Source organism: Rhinatrema bivittatum, chromosome 9 (genome assembly GCF_901001135.1).
Source record: "Rhinatrema bivittatum chromosome 9, aRhiBiv1.1, whole genome shotgun sequence".
Taxonomy (NCBI): domain Eukaryota; kingdom Metazoa; phylum Chordata; class Amphibia; order Gymnophiona; family Rhinatrematidae; genus Rhinatrema; species Rhinatrema bivittatum.
This window is the reverse complement of record NC_042623.1, coordinates 206,196,685-206,212,600: the sequence shown is the minus strand read 5'-3', so window position 1 is coordinate 206,212,600 and position 15,916 is coordinate 206,196,685.

Genomic DNA, 15,916 nt, shown 5'->3' with positions numbered 1-15,916 from the left:
TCATGGGCACTAAGGAAGAGGACCATAAGTATAGAGCTTAGCTTCTACTGCTGCTTCTGGTGTGTGCCACGGCCTGCAGGGAAGGGGAGTAGGACAGCTGCTGGAGGGGGTAAGTAAAAGTGGCTTTTTAAGTTTATTTTTCTTGACTGCCATTTTAATTGTGTGATGTCTGCTTTTTTGAAATATTTTATTGGTGTTTGGAGAATGTTTAATAGTTTTTATGAGTTTTTAATTGTTGGATGTTATTCTGTTCATAGCTGTTTTGAAACATTTATTCTGCTTATTAGTATAGTTTTACAATTATTTCTGTGGGGGGATCTATAGCTGCTTGCTAGTTCTGTTTTCCTAATAAGAGGTGTATTGGTTTTTAGGACCTGATTTAATATTTGTAGTGTTGCCTTTTCATAGATAGGGTTGCTCCTGTTTGAGTGTATTCCATAATACAGGTGTAACTGTGTGCAGATTAGTCTATGTGCATTACTACAGATCCTGGGAGTATGTTAGGTCGGTTCTGTGTCTGTTACCGAGATGAAATATTTTGCTAGCATGTAAGCGTTTGTATCGGTCTTATTTGTTGTGTTTTCTCAAGAGGACATGCATTGGTGGTAAACTGCTGTCTTTTCATAAGTAGGGCTATTGAGCCTGGAAGTAGAAGGAGTTTGAGTTACTGTTACTGAGATGTCACCAGAACCAGAATATCTTTTTTGTAGGGTGAGTTGTATGGGGAATGTCATAATTCTGCTTTACATCCATTATTGTGGGTCAGGGGGGTTCCCGTGGATACAAACTGTACTTTTACATCTAGCCCCATGACGATCATGGGTCAGTGTGCCATGCATATGAGAACCTATGGTGAGTTGAGTCACATTCACATTATAAATGTCATAATTAAATGATAAGTGTGCACTAAAATCCAACCCCCTCCATAACCCCGCCCTCATATGACCAAAGCCCCACCCCCTGCCCCACCCTGCCGGGCCATGGAAAAATGGTCTTGCTTGAAGCCGGTCCCTGGTGCAAAAAAGGTTGGGGACCACTGATCTAAAACATTTGATTGCAAAGAAGGAGTAGTGACAGGTACTTCATCTTGTCTAGAAGGCAAATGAAAAGCCTTAGTAATGGGTGGAACAGAACTCATAGGAACCTTAAGTATATCTACATAAAATTTCCTAAGAAGTTCTATCAGAGAAATTTTAGAAGATTTAGGGAAGTTAAGTATCCTCAAATTTAATTGCCTAGTGTTATTTTCTTTTTTTTTTTAGTTTAAGTATGTTTTTATTAAGAGGCAACACACATACCAATTGGACATCTTACATAATATAAAAAGATATAACAAATATGCACAATAGTCAATTCAATGAACAAAGCTCAAGTGTGTCCCTCATAGTATATTGTATAAAAATGATAAAACAAAACATAAAAAGTAGAAAAAGAGAAGAAAGAAAAGAGTGGAAAAAGAGAAAGAAACAAATCACCGTAGCTGAAGGTAGGAGGAAGAACCAACTACCATGGACATTATGACTATATGCGATTTGAAAATGATAATGGATGTACTAAGGCTACCCAGCTACCATATTTAACATGGAAAGGTAGTCATCAACCGGCTTCCACACCTGACACCAGGATGCAAGCCTATGAAATTTGAGAGCCATAGCCTTTTCATATTTAATATAGAGGCATATGGAGTTCCACCACATATGTTCAGAAAGGGAGTTGCTATTCTTCCAGTTGGTCATGACATTATGCAAGGCAACCAATAACAGAAAATCTAACAATTTGCTGTGAGCATTAGTTAGATGGATGGAAGGATCATTACTTCGCAAAATGACCAAGGAAAAGGTCAAGGGACATGTAAGCGATAAAATGTCTGAAATGATAGACCAGATTTGTCTCCAGAATTTGTGCACTATGGGGCAAGAATACAACATATGAGTAAGTGAACCATTGCCTTCTTGACATGACCAACAAGCGTGAGATTGTGCTAATCCAGCCCTGTGTAATTTCCACGGAGTCCACACTGCTCTATGCATAATAAAATAAGCCGTCTGAGTTAAGCTCGAGGAGAGCGAGATTCGTATCGATTTCTGCCAAAGGTATTGCCATTGACTGGGGAGTAATTGTGTGTGAAGAGTAGTCATCCAATATGATTGTACCCCAGTAGAGGATGTCTGCACTAAACAGCTCTTGATGTGTCTGTACAGCCTGGATGCAAGATGGCCCCGGTCCCCATACAATGAAAAAAAGGACAGTAAAGCAGGTTCAGCTTGCGATGAGAGAGCCGAGGTAGAAATATCTTGAAAAACGTGCTGTAATTGCAGCCAAGCATAATATTGAGATGTGGGTAAACCAAATCTAATGCGCAACTGGTCAAAGGGGAGTAATTTATTATTCTGAAAGATGGATGTCAAAAACCATAACCCACACCTTTGCCATGCTGGCCAGCTGATGGTATGATTATCTATTTTTATTTTTGGGTTATGCCAAAGCGGAGCATAAATTGAGTCAGTCCAAGGAGGCAAAGTAGGGGATCGCATCTTATCAAATTCAATCATCGCTCTATGTAAGGACCTTATTATAGGATTAAGTTTAACAGAATACGACAATGGAACTCCTGGAAAATATTTCATGGGAGCAGGTGATATTAACACCCGTTCTATAGAAAGCCATCTAGGGGGAACATATGAAGGACTATCAGGATTAAAATAGTGAGAACCTTGTTGTAACATGTAGGCTTGGTGATAAGTGTAAAAATCAGGGAAATTTACACCTCCATGTGTATTAGCTAGCTTCAATTTAGATAATGCTATTCTGGGGGGTTTATCTTTCCAAAGAAATCTGGTAAGCAGGCGGTCAATCTGTTTATAGAAGTTACTAGAGAAAAATATGGGAACCATAGATAGAATATACATAATCCGTGGGGCAAGAACCATTTTAATAGAGTCTAGTCTCCCCCACCAAGTCAAATGCAAAGGGGACCATGCTATCAATGCGTCACGAAGTGTTTGAATGGTGGTTTCCTCGCAATGAGTAACAGTTAAATTAGAATCCATTTGAAAACGGATACCTAAATATTTAAGCCCACTCTTAACAGTTTGTATAGGAAGTTGAGCCAATTTTAATAGGGCACCTTGGGAATTTAAAGGGAGCAGCTCAGTCTTATGCCAATTAATCTTGTAGCCAGAAATGAGAGAATAGCTGGAAATAAGAGCAAATAGGGAGGGGAGGGACATCTCAGGATTAGTAAGAAATAGGAGAACATCGTCTGCATAAGCTGATAGTTTAAACATTTCACCTCCTAACTCAAATCCTTGTACATTTGTTGCTTGTCTAATGGATAGTAATAGTGGTTCCAAAGCCAGGTTAAAAAGAAGGGGAGACAGAGGGCAACCTTGGCGGGTACCTCTGTGTAAAAGAAAAGGCGCAGATGAGTGGGTGTTGATAAAAAGAAAAGCCGTGGGAGAGGTATATAAAGTTTGAACCCAGGAGAGAAAAGTCGGGCCAAAGCCAAACCACTGGAGAGTAGCCCAAAGAAAAGGCCATTCGACACGATCAAATGCCTTTTCTGCATCTAATGATACGGCCACTGCCGGGGTTGTCAATGTGGGTGCTTGTTCTAATATATGAAAAAACATGCGAGAATTGTTAGCTATCAACCGACCTTTTACAAATCCAGATTGATCCGGATGTACAATAGAGGGCAGGACTTTGGATAAACGAATCGCTAGGATTTTAGCAAAAATTTTGTAATCTGCATTCAATAGCGATATTGGTCGATAGTTAGAGATAACCGAGGGGTCCCTTCCCGGCTTTGGAAGAACTATGATACATGCCTCAGTAAAGCTAGTAAGACCATCTGGAGAAGAGAGAATCGAAGAAAAATAGTGATGTAAATGAGGAGCAATCATTGATTTAAACGCATGGTAAAAGTCAGAAGAAAGTCCATCCGGCCCTGGGGCCTTACCGCTGGAGAGCGATGTAATAGCTGCAGAAACTTCCTCAATAGTGAAAGGCATTTCCAATGAGGAGAGTTGAGATGATGTAAGAGCTGGATGGGAAATGTTCGCCAGGAACTTCTGAATAGATTCCGCTGAGGAGTCGGCTTCCGATTGGTAGAGAGTATCATAAAAAGATCGAAATTCGAGTAGGATGTCTGCATCGGATGTCAGAGGCGCCTTGGAGGCAGACAGCACCATGTCTATGCGTTTCCTCTCCTGGCGTTTCTTAAGATATGAGGCTAGGAGATGTCCGCACTTGTTATTTTCAGCATAGTAGGTCGCTTTTGTGCGACTCAGGTGGAGTTGAACTTGAGAACTTAAATGTTGATTGTAGCTATATCGTGCTCTTAACAAAGCCGTAAGGGTGGTCAGAGTGGGATCCTCAATATGTTTGTGTTCAAGTCGTTCCACTTCTTGCTGAAGTGCAGATAAAGTAGCTTGATAGGATTTTCTGAGACTGATAGAATGACTGATTATGGAGCCTCTAATCGTAGCCTTGAAAGCTTGCCATAAGGTAGCTGGAGACACATCTGGGGTAGAATTGAATCGAAAATATTCTTCGATATGGCCTTGAATTTTGGAAATAAAGGAAGTGTCAGACAAGAGTGAAGAATTGAAACGCCAGCGATGCTCTGTAGGGACTGGAGAAAGAAGTTTAAATGTAAGTTGAATCGCAGCATGGTCAGAGATCAGAATGGGATGAATGGAGGCTGCTTTTAATGCAGGGATAAGCTGTTTCGAGATTAGGAAAAAATCTATCCTTGAATAAACGTTGTGAGGAGCAGAAAAAAAGGTATAGTCTTTAGTCGTGGGATGCAGTAAACGCCACGGGTCTGATAAGCCATGTGAGTGTAGTAATGATAATAAAAGTTTGCTGGATCTAGAAATCGTCGGCTTCAATTTTGTAGTCCGGTCTAGAAAGGGATCTAAAACCTGATTAAAGTCCCCTCCTATTATAATAGGTGCTAGAGGCATATTAAGCAGTTGAGTGAACAGCTGATGAAAAAAATCCGGGGTATCTGCATTAGGCGCATATAGGTTTAACACAGTATATTTATGCTGTGCTATCTGTATCTGAAGCATAGTCCATCGGCCCTCACAGTCTGCAGAGCTGTGTAGGATTTGTGCGTCCAATCTCTTATGTAGAAGGATAGCAGTGCCCCTTTTCTTATGAATAGCGGGACTATAGAGGACTTGGCCCACCCATTGCTGTTTGAGTTTGCTTGACTCCAAAGAAGTAAGGTGAGTCTCTTGGAGGAGCGCGATGTCAGCATGGAGTGATTGTAAATAGGTCAGGATTTTTTTCCTTTTGATCTGGTGTGTAAAGCCGTTGACGTTCAGAGAGATGACAGTAATCTCATTAATGTTAGTCGCCATGAGATAAGTTGGAATCTTCGCGTTAGGTAGCAGGGGAGCCAGGTCAAATAGTCTGGTGATACTGGCGATAATCGCAAGGTGAAGAGAGAAAGAACATTAGAAAAAGTCCAGAAAAGTCGTCCAGAAAAAGAAAAATAAACAAAAATGACCAGCCCAAAAAAGACTGATAACAAAGCCATACAGGCTATTAGTTGCATATGAGCCTCTCGTAGTGCCAGAGGTCCCAATAACCAATCAGTTTCCTCCAGACTTATGACGACAAATAATCTGGTTTAAACCCCCTTATTAGGTGGGAGATGTTTCAGGAAAAATAAAATAGAAAAAGGATGTATAAAAGTCGACCATTTCCCAAAACACAGAATCAAAAAAATTAAAAGAAATAACTACCTCCGGCTACTCTCTGAAAATGAGAGTGAAGTTAGCATATAAAGGGTTCTCAAAGAAAAGTAGCTGAACTCCGACTTTTGCGGAGGGTAATATATACAACCAAAAAGAGCCGGTATACAAATGCTGCATTCAGCAGCGCATGTAGAAAAACGGATACCAATTTGTAACTATAACATTTTCAAGTTACCATTTCTGAGGGTTGGTCCTGGGTGCGTAGAAAGTCTTCTAGCGCAGCTGGACTGTGAAAAATTTGTGTGTGGTTGCGGTAGGTGATTTTCATTTGGGCCGGATATAGTAGGCCATATTGTGCACCCATATTTCTGAGACGGGGCCTAAGCGCAAGAAAACCTTTCCGTTTAGCTGCAGTGGCTTTAGCGAAATCTGGGACAAAAAGAATTGTGTTACCTTTATAATTAATAGGCGCTTGATTTTTCGCCGCTGTGAGGATGAGCAGAGTATGCGGGTGTCGCAGCACTTTAAATATGAGAGGCCTTGGACGAGTGGCATCTCGTAGCGGCCTAGTTGGGATCCTATGCGCCCTTTCAATTTCAAAGGGCTTGTCGAATTTTAGTTTAAGACACGCCGGGATAAGTTGCTGTAAAAAGGCTATAGCGTCGTTGCCTTCAGTGCCTTCCGGCACCCCCAGTATCCGCAAGTTGTTTCTTCTATTTCGATTAGATAGGTCTTCTATTTCTGCTTGCATTTGCTCCATATCTTGTCGAAGTTTAGGGATAGTCGAGGTCGTAAGCAGCAAAGAAGAAGTCTGAGCTTCCACGTCATCCAGCCGGATCTGAAAGTGTGCCATTTGCTGAGAGACAGCTTGCAAATCAGATCTTATGGCTGTGGTTGCATCCGTATTAAGCTGGAGCATTTCTTTTAATTGCTTAAGCTCGACGAGAACAAGTTCAGCAGACGCCATACTTTTTTGCGCGGCGAGTTTCTCCGGTGTTGGGGGATCCGGTTTGGCACGTTTTGAGCCCGAAACCGCCGCGAACGCTGCTTCAATTTTCCCCGATTTGGGTACAGACATGTCGGCTTATTCGCATTCGTCCGCAATACCAAAAAATAAAGAAGGTAAAAGGGGATTATTCCAAGAATGCTAGCGAAGTCTGGTGGAGCGCGATGGTTAAGCGGCCATCTTGGTCGCTGCTCGAGAGCGCCCCCCGCCTAGTGTTATTTTCTAATATCTCTAATCTACACTGAATAATATCTTGCCCCTTAATCAAAGCCACATCACTTTTCCCCAGGGAATCATGCTGCTTTTCAAAAGAGGAAATTCTCACTATTTTACTCTTAATCGTATGATTGTGTTCTACTACCTTATTTTGATCTTCCCCCACAACTGACATAACATAACATTATCAAACCTAGATACAAAAGACTGTTCCAACCTTTTAATAGCTGACAAAGAGTTTCCAATGTAATCTGTGCTGGTATCTCAAAAATTGCAGCTGCAGAAACAGTTTGGGGTAGATTTTCAGACATATGCATGGGCGGAGATTTGTTCGCCCAACCCGCGCGAAAAATCTATGCCCGATTTTATAACATGCACGCACAGCCGCGTGCATGTTATAAAATCCAGGGTCAGCGCGCGCAAGGGGGTGCACAATTGTGCAACTTGCACGTGCCGAGCCGCGTAGCCTTCCTCCGTTCCCTCCGCCTCCCCCCACCTTCCCCTCCCTTCCCCTACCTAACCCACCCCCCAGCCCTATCTAAACCCCCCTTTATCGTCGAAGTTACGCCTGCCTCTGGGCAGGCATAAATTGCATGCGCCGGCTGGCTGCCAGCGCGCCATCCCTCAGCAGGGCCGCAACAGAGGAGGCCTCGGCCCCATCCCTGGAACGCCCCCGGACCGGCGCCCTGCCCATGACCCCGCCCATGGAACACCCCTTTTTTGAAGCCCCGGGACATATGCGCGTCCCGGGACTTGCGCGTGCCACTGAGCCTATGCAAGATAGGCTCGGTGCGTGCAGGGGCAGGTTTTTGGGGGTTACACACATATCTTGCATGCGTAACCCTTTGAAAATCTACCCCTTTCTGTCGCAGGACAAGGTCTCATTAATGTTCCTTGCAGATACAAGACTCTCAATCAAAGCAGCTTCCCCCATCACAGAAAGGGACGCTGAGCACTAAAAGGCTGTAGAAAAACCGCTTGAGAAGCTGCTGAAGCTCCTGTATTCAAAACAGTTGGTAAGCGAGAGTCAGGGCTTAGGGAGATGGAGTTTCCTGAGGAAGCAGCATGATTTACCAGAACAAGCTAAGATGGACTTGATGGAGTACTTGTGTTCATTGGTAGCATAAACCCTTCTATAGTTGATTGGGATAATGAAGAGGAGGTTGTAGGCTTTGATGAGGGAAAATGAATAGACCCCCCTTTCTCTTCTTCCCTGTCAGGCTAGAGGGGAAATATGACAAGAAAAAACAGAGAGAGAAAACTTACATTCCAACAGATCTTCGACAGAGTTTCAGTGAGGAGAAGAAAAAAATTACCAGGGGCACGCCTCTTTGGTAGCATGCCAGCAGCTGTGCGCCGCTGGAGAGCAGATTTTATAGCCACCTCCTGCCGTCACGGGTTGATGATGTCAGATGCCCAGGTCTCAGGCAAGGAACTGGAATACCACAGCAAGGCAAACAAAACCTCTGTGGCAGTTCAAGGAGCTCTCCCAGGCACACTGAGGGATGGATGGCACTCTCTCTGCAGTCCCCCAGTTGCTATTTTAAAACCCTCCAAAGTGACATGTGTCAGTGTATTTCTTGCATATATTTACTTCTTCTCAATATGAGGCGTGATCGTAAAATTCTTGAAAGTGGAAAAACGATTAGGTGAGCAACTGAGTGACATGGGAGACGTTCAGGCTGAAGAGCTAAGAGGGTCTTCAAGAGGTTCAGATAGACAGGGCAAAATGGTGGACTACTTGGTCATACTGTTACTTTCCTTCTTGCGTGCATATTACAAAATTCGAGGAAATACAAATAAAAGCTGACATTTGCTAAGAACCCTACACGTTAAATCTTCTCATGTAAGTGACTAAAATTAGGCACACAAATATGTGAGTATAGCTGAATTGCAGTTCTTATCCAGATAAATTTTGACTTCTCCAGATAAGTAGTGGCCTTGCTGCCACTTAGTAGGATGTTTGAAAAACTGCTAAGTAAGATAGGCAGATGTTTTAATATGGTCCTTATCTGGCTATTTTTAACATTACACACTACATATATTTTAGATACACAAGTATGTTGTTGGGTACATTTGCACATATTTTATATCTTACGTGCGTGCGTGCAAGCACAATATAAAATACATGTGCATACGTGCGCTCAAACATATATCTGCATATGTGGGCATGTGCATGCTTGTTTTAAAGTTACCCTTTAAAACAAGCATGTAGGGAGATATCTCTGACTGCAATATGCCTTGAGCTTGAATTTGTAAAGGCAAATAATTAAATCTAAAATCAAAATCCAAAGGCCTCGGTCTTCACAAGAAAAAACTAATTCCTAAGTGGGGAAGGGGAGTCTTTGAATGCATTTACATGTCTCCTGCAAGCAAGGCTATAGCCCTACTGGAAGCTGGTTTGGCAAGGCACTAATGGGCAGCCTACCCCATTCAAGCAAGGTTGCCAGCCCTAGGCATGGCAAAGCTGCACCAGGGGTTACCGGGCTGTCACTTACTGGGGTCAAGCGAGCCAGGTTTTCAGGCATTTTACGTGTATGCTAGTTGTATCTGCTGTCTGTGTGCAAATCATGGCTTGATAAAAGGGGGCCTCCCATAGAGAACAGAAGCCTTATAAAAGGGTTCTTCAGTCTGTCCCTCATTGCCTTCACAAAGAGCTGCTTGCTCGTAGACTCCTTGTACCGGCATGGTTAAAAGGGGAGGTGAAAGAAGCTATTTTAGCCAAAAGATCTTCATTCAAAAATTGGAAGAAGGATCCAACAGAAGAAAATAGGATAAAGCATAAACATTGGCAAGTTAAATGTAAGACATTGATAAGACAGGCTAAGAGAGAATTTGAAAAGAAGTTGGCTGTAGAGGCAAAAACTCACAGTAAAAACTTTTTTAAATATATCCGAAGCAGAAAGCCTGTGAGGGAGTCAGTTGGACCGTTAGATGATCGAGGGGTTAAAGGGGCACTTAGAGAAGATAAGGCCATCGCGGAAAGATTAAATGATTTCTTTGCTTCGGTGTTTACTGAAGAGGATGTTGGGGAGGTACCCATAATGGAGAAGGTTTTCATGGGTAATGATTCAGATGGACTGAATCAAATCACGGTGAACCTAGAAGATGTGGTAGGCCTGATTGACAAACTGAAGAGTAGTAAATCACCTGGACCGGATGGTATACACCCCAGAGTTCTGAAGGAACTAAAAAATGAAATTTCAGATCTATTAGTAAAAATTTGTAACTCATCATTAAAATCATCCATTGTACCTGAAGAATGGAGGATAGCAAATGTAACCCCAATATTTAAAAAGGGCTCCAGGGGCGATCCGGGAAACTACAGGCCGGTTAGCCTGACTTCAGTGCCAGGAAAAATAGTGGAAAGTGTTCTAAACATCAAAATCACAGAACATATAGAAAGACATGGTTTAATGGAACAAAGTCAGCATGGCTTTACCCAGGGCAAGTCTTGCCTCACAAATCTGCTTCACTTTTTTGAGGAGTTAATAAACATGTGGATAAAGGTGAACCGGTAGATATAGTATACTTGGATTTTCAGAAGGCGTTTGACAAAGTTCCTCATGAGAGGCTTCTAGGAAAAGTAAAAAGTCATGGGATAGGTGGCGATGTCCTTTCGTGGATTGCAAACTGGCTAAAAGACAGGAAACAGAGAGTAGGAATTAAATGGGCAATTTCTCAGTGGAAGGGAGTGGACAGTGGAGTGCCTCAGGGATCTGTATTGGGACCCTTACTGTTCAATATATTTATAAATGATCTGGAAAGAAATACGACGAGTGAGATAATCAAATTTGCAGATGACACAAAATTGTTCAGAGTAGTTAAATCACAAGCAGATTGTGATAAATTGCAGGAAGACCTTGTGAGACTGGAAAATTGGGCATCCAAATGGCAGATGAAATTTAATGTGGATAAGTGCAAGGTGATGCATATAGGGAAAAATAACCCATGCTATAATTACACGATGTTGGGTTCCATATTAGGTGCTACAACCCAAGAAAGAGATCTAGGTGTCATAGTGGATAACACATTGAAATCGTCCATTCAGTGTGCTGCGGCAGTCAAAAAAGCAAACAGAATGTTGGGAATTATTAGAAAAGGAATGATGAATAAAACGGAAAATGTCATAATGCCTCTGTATCGCTCCATGGTGAGACCGCACCTTGAATACTGTGTACAATTCTGGTCACCGCATCTCAAAAAAGATATAATTGCGATGGAGAAGGTACAGAGAAGGGCTACCAAAATGATAAGGGGAATGGAACAACTCCCCTATGAGGAAAGACTAAAGAGGTTAGGACTTTTCAGCTTGGAGAAGAGACGACTGAGGGGGATATGATAGAGGTGTTTAAAATCATGAGAGGTCTAGAACGGGTAGATGTGAATCGGTTATTTACTCTTTCGGATAGTAGAAAGACTAGGGGACACTCCATGAAGTTAGCATGGGGCACATTTAAAACTAATCGGAGAAAGTTCTTTTTTACTCAACGCACAATTAAACTCTGGAATTTGTTGCCAGAGAATGTGGTTCGTGCAGTTAGTATAGCTGTGTTTAAAAAAGGATTGGATAAGTTCTTGGAGGAGAAGTCCATTACCTGCTATTAAGTTCACTTAGAGAATAGCCACTGCCATTAGCAATGGTTACATGGAATAGACTTAGATTTTGGGTACTTGCCAGGTTCTTATGGCCTGGATTGGCCACTGTTGGAAAACAGGATGCTGGGCTTGATGGACCCTTGGTCTGACCCAGTATGGCATTTTCTTATGTTCTTATGTTCTTACCAGCGCTTCATTCCAGGAGTCTTCAGAGTTTCAGCTTCTCTTCTTCAAGGTTCCTTGTTCTTCATGGGAGCTCCTCTATGTTCCATGTCCTGGTCTCTCGATGGTCCCTGAGTCTCTTGTTCCAGATGTCTTCATTCCAAGTTTTCGCCTTGCTGTAGTCTTCATCTGATGCCCCAGTCCTCATCCCGCCTGATGTCCAAGTCCTTGCCTGATGTCTAAGTCTTCGCTTTTGCCTGCTGTCCAAGTCTTCTCTTTCATCTGCTCCTCCAGGCCTTTCCAGTGTCATACTCCATGACCAGCCCACGGGTTGTGTAGGGTGCCTCATGGCACATGTCCTGCCTGCTTTGCAGATCAAGTCTCCGAAAGTTCCTTGTGTTTAATCGCCAGGGTCCCACCCTTGGTCCTGAGTTCCTGAGGCATAAGTTCCTAAAACCTGTTCCTGGTCTTTGGAATTCCTTGTCCAGCTTCCATCCATGTCCAAGTCTCAAGTCCAGAGCCTGCTCTGTATTCAGTGTGGTCTGCGACCAGCCCTTGAATTGTGTAGGGCATGCAGTGGCGCAGGACTCTCTGAGGCTTTGTCATTTTTCCAATGCCAAGACTGTCTCATCTTCCAAGCCCAGAGTCTGCTTCACATTTGGAGTGGTCCTCGACCAGCCTAAGGGCTGTGAAGGGCATGCTGTAGTGCAGGGCTCTATATGAGTCTGAATCCTGAACCTGAACCTGGGTCTATACCTGAACCTGAATCTGAGTCTGAATCCGGAACCTAAATCTGTACCTGAGTCTTCATTTAAGTTCAAAGTCTTCTGTGCAAAGTCCTTGTGCTTTCGTCTAGTTATTGTCTTCAGAGTCATCTTCTGTCCTTGACCTCCATCTATCCTGACGCACTTGCCGTTCCCAAGTGGCAGGTCCAAAAGGGCTTTCGAGTGGCTGGAGGGCTACCCTAGAGACCTGTATTGCATTATTGGGTCTCACTCTGTGCATGCAGATTCAGCAGAGGCCTGAGTAAGCTACGTTCCAAGCCCAGCCCATCCCTGGATACACTTTCCTCCTGCAGTGCTTACTTTGGAACCTCGCCCTGGGGTTGTACCATAGTTCAAGGGCTCACTCTCTTTCAAGAAAGCGACCGCATCCTGCACTCATAACATCTCTCTGTATCAAGCTGAGGGACCAGAAGTGGGAGTCATTCCAGTGACTCTCCCACTACTCCTCCAGACTCTAAATCAAAATGTCACACTTCAATAAGCACCCTCCTGCAGTTAAGCAGGTGAGAGATGGCATCCTCAGGGGAGGTGCTGATTGCTCCCTTCCTCACTCTCCACCCAAAGCTTGAGCTAGGGACATTTAGTGATCTAGGGGTCTCTACATAAAATAAAACACTTTTTAGCAAATCAAGACACAAAACAAAAATAAGAAATACAAATCCTAGTAAAACTTTTGAAAAATAACAGAGCAAATAAAAATGTTAATCCAAATAATAAACCATTTACTATATTTGTTAAAGTAGGGACCCTTGTCTTAAATCTGTTCCCACATTATATCTGTTACCTGCTGTTGTTCTGTCTGTATCATTTTGACTCCAATGTAAAAATATTAGTGATTAATTTCATATTTGTACACATTGGGAGTAATTTTCAAAGCTATTTATGTGCATATAACCCAGTTTTATGTGCAAAACTAATTGTTCTAAAATTGACCTGAGCTCAGTGCGTGTAAAAGTAGGCACATAACCCAGTTTTATGCACGCTTAGGAGAGGCATTTTGGGGAAGAAGTTGAGGCAGAGTCAACATTTACGCACATACTTTTTCATTTTAAAAAGTCTGTGTGTAAGTGTGCATGCATAAGTTATTCTCTCCAAAGGGGGGATGTAACTTTACATGTCTGCACAAACTTCTGTGTGAGTTAGGGATGTGCAGGCCCAAAATGTATTTTTTAGTTCATTTTTTCTTTTTGGGGGTTTTCTTTCATTTTTATTTGGTTTCTTAAATGTTTGATTTTAGTTCAGTTTTTGCCAAATGAAAAAAACATTAAACAACCTCGCCAAAAAAAAGTAAAAAAAACTCCAGGCCTTCAGTAGCCCTGGCTGGCCTTTTAAGGCCAAAAAACTGCCCTGAGCTGGGCCAAGTGCCAAGGACTTGTCCCAACATTGAGGCCTTGCCCTAGGTTGAGTCCAACTCTGAAACCTGGCCCCAGTACCAAGGCTTAGCCCTGGGCCATGCCCAATGCATGCTGAGGACTAGCCCTGGGCCAAGCTGGGCACCAGGGAACAGACTAAAGTGGGCCAAGGCTGGACAGTTCCCACCCTGGCCCCCTTCCAGCTCCAGTATTGAAATGTGCATGAGCGATGCCCAGTTGCTCCTGCCCGTGATCTGGTGCTTGAAAAATAGCCTGGGGACAATAATGAAATGATGTTACCTTGGTGTCTTCCTCTGATGTGCTTGAAAAATGCCTGGGGACAATAATAAAATGATGTTACCTTGGTGTCTTCCTCTGGTGTGGCATTTTTTAAAATGCATAGAGTATGAATATACTCTAAAGGTTTGGGGTATTTTCATTGGAGGCTATTTTTGCTTTCATCCATTTGAAACAAACAGAAAATGGCCTCATTCGTTTCATTTTTTAATTTGTTAAAAATGAATGCACATCTCTAGTGTATGTTTAAAATAGTAGGCAAAGTCTATCAGGCCAATGCAATACAGTGCATTGGTCTGGATGGGCGTTTTGGACGCATGTCCACAGCCCTTTATGCTATAAGGGGATTAACGCTTTCAAAATGTGCATCCAACCCCCCTAGCACTTTCAAAATGCATGTCAAAGCCCTCCGCAAAGCTAATAGTGCTCATCACATATAAACTGATGTTGATAAGGCTATTAGCTATTCTCCCCCGATGCAAAAAAAAGTGTGCCTGATGCACATTCTTACCCAGAGAAAGTAACACCTGCCCGGAGCAGGCATTAATGTTTGAGCAATCCAAAAAGTGTACAGAAAAGCAGAAAATACTGCTTTTCTGTACTTCCTCTGACTTAACATTGTGGTGATATTAAGTCGGAGAAAAAAAATTAGGAGAACGATTAATAAAAAGTGTATAAAAAAAGTGTACCATGGTCAGGTTAAGAAAAGGGATGCCCAATTAACGAGCGTCCATTTTCCTAACCAGTGGCTGAGCACAGATTAGGAAAAGGGACCCTCATAAAATTAAAGGTCTGTTTTCCTAACATGCTGACAGCCACCTCTCCTGGGCATCCGCTGCCGAGGAGGTGCTAGGGGCGCACAATTTCCCTTAGTGCCTCCTTTTTACCCTGACAGCCAATTTAAATATTAAATCGGGTACCCTGGAGAGGTCGATTGGTGCACGTTAGGAGAGTGGGAGCTCAATCAGGAGCGCCTGTTGTCCCCATGCCAATATTGCACTGGCCTGTATGTGTACTATAACTATACCATTATGCAGGCTGTTGAAAAATTGCCCTCATTATTGCTACTAGTTTACTAAAAGCCACTCTATTAAAACTGCCATAATCAACAAATTATATTTAGGCAGGTCTTGAAAACATCCTTTCATCTACAAACAGCATTTACACAGTTAATTTATAATTGGAAATAGTTCATTGTCTTTATGTAAACCTAAAAGCTAACTCATCAGAATGGCAGTTATTTGTCATGAATGAATTATAATTTCTTTAAGGCTAGGACCTTTCTCTTAACATCTAGTACTACATTGCCTTTTCTAGTTCTCTTCAGTTACACTGTCCTATACCTCTGACTAGCCTAGCCTCCAAGTTAACTACCCTTGTTATATGTAACTTCCGCTTCTAGTGAATTGTTCTTGTTTAAGTTATACCCTTTGTTACATGTAAACCGATCTGATATGAAATTTTTTCATGAAGGTCGGTATAGAAAAGTGTTAAATATAAATAAATAAATAATTTGTTTTTTGTTTGTTTGTTTTGGCTTTCCACCAACCCTAAATGAATCATATACAATTATCTGGAAGGTTTAAAATGCATGATGTTGCACTGCAATGGAAGGAAGTGCTAGGGGGCATTCCCCAGTGCGGGACGAGATGTGAGTGCCCTTGCGGTGAGATGAACCTCATCTGGGAGCGGAGTCCAGAGGAGACGGAGACTCGGAACTAAAGATCAGGAGAGATGACTTGGCACTTGAAGCTGAAGACAAGGACTTGGCTCTTGGAGCTAAAGACG